The sequence below is a fragment of the Chanos chanos genome, chromosome 7, assembly GCF_902362185.1.
Source record: "Chanos chanos chromosome 7, fChaCha1.1, whole genome shotgun sequence".
Lineage (NCBI taxonomy): Eukaryota > Metazoa > Chordata > Actinopteri > Gonorynchiformes > Chanidae > Chanos > Chanos chanos.
The window spans coordinates 6505164-6507155 of NC_044501.1; positions in this window are offsets into that span (position 1 = coordinate 6505164).

Below are 1992 nucleotides of genomic sequence, written 5' to 3' on the forward strand. Positions count from 1 at the left end.
CACACACTCATACTCAAACACACACATACACACACACGCGTAAATACCCGCGCGCACACACACACGCATGTATACATACACACACACTCATACTCAAACACACACACACGTGCGCCACACACACACGTATATTTAGACACACACACCCACACTCAAACACAGACATACACACACACATAGACTCACACACACACAGACACACAAACACGCACACACACATGCACAGACACATACAGTCACTTGCACACATGCACACACTCTTCTGAAATCTAACTAGCGAAATGTAAGGTCAGAAAAGGTCAGTCAACCAGGCAGTCAATACCTTGAGTGATTTTGTAATCATTTTTCATTTTTGTGTGTGTGTGTGTGTTTTTGTGCGTGATTAGCTCTCTCTCTCTGCTGATGTGTTTTTGTAATGTGTGCGCGTGATTTTCTGTGTGTTTCTCATTATGTAACATGTTTGCTTTGCAGTGGTTCCTTTTGTATTCATTTGTGACTAATCAGAATCAGGATGTGTACTCTGAAGGTATTGTGTTGTCTGGAGAATGCAAATGTAAAACTGACAGTCAATCACACTCGAAGTTCGCTGTATTCACTGCATTTGTACAAACTCTGGTGCAGTGTCACTTCTGGCCACTAGGGGACAGCAAAGATATAAGAACGTGAAATTGTGATCGTTACAATGTAAAGGTTGATGGAATTGGAGAGAAAGTGTGTGTGTGTGTGTGTGTGTGGGGTGGGGTGGGGGGTGGGGGTGCCAGATATCATAGCCAGGGAGGATTCCGGAGACAACCCCACTCCCCACCCCCCTAGAGAGAGAGCGCGAGACTGTGTTAGAGTGAACTCCCTAAAATGTTTTGGACACATATATTTTTCACACAGTTCTCTCCCTCTCTCTGCCTGTGTGTGTATCTGTGCCCAGAGATACTATTAAGTAATTATCCTCACACAGGGCTTCTAATGCAAGACACGTCTACATCAGCCCCCATGGAGCGACAAACGCAGGGGGACACACACACAACCACACACACACACACACACACACACGTTGCTCTTGTTTGAAAACACGTGAATGAGCAGAGCAAGTATAAGAGATGAGTAACAGGAAAGCCAAAGCAGAAGAGAGACCCATGTAAACGTGCTTAACAGGGCACCTGGGCAGGGTGAAGCCCAGAGGGGCGCTTTCACACACCTCAGCAGGGACTCTGCCAGTGCCCCGGGGCCCTACCAAAGGCTGCTGCCCAAAAAAAAATGTCATCCCCCAAAAAACTCCATCGGATTTCTGTCTCGGGCAAGTCTCCACATTTTCCCAGAGGAGCCGGGGTAGCTGGAGATTCAGTTACTGACACGAGCGTCTACAAATTTGATCACTTAGAGTGGCTTGGCTCTTTTTTTTGTTTTGTTTTTTTCTTTTATTTGCGGCTTAGACGACCCACACCGTGCCAGAATAACACGGCCGACACTCAGAACCGAAGCCCGAGGCGGTCCTCTCAGCGCCAGACAAGGACTCAGCCCCCCCGCTGGGTGTCCTGCTCCGATGAGTCAGGTCTCAGCAGACGAGCACGTCTGAGCGTCGACGCTCCGCAGAGACCGTCCTCACAGGCTCGAGCGTCCGCTCGCCCGCTTTACCGCGACCTGTTCGGTTCCGGAGCTTGTCTCCGCTGACCGCCGGACCGCGGCACAGCTTCTCCTGGGGGGGGGCTGGTGTCTGTTGGCTGTAATAAACGGTGTACGGGTAGCAGGTCGACCACAGCGCCGCTCTTCATGACTGTCCCTGCAGTTCACTCTCTGTAAAACCAAAGGTTCGACAGGTTGCTCTCCATAACACTGACGTTTTGAAAGAAAAAACTCAGTAAAAAACTGTTTTTTTTTTCCCTTCACTTTTTTTTTGTTAACGTCAAACTCATGCACATCATGCTGGAGGAGTGCTGGAGCGGAGTTAGCCGTCAGTCCTCGGCGGATTGAGGATTTCTGTCAGACATCCGCGTCAAT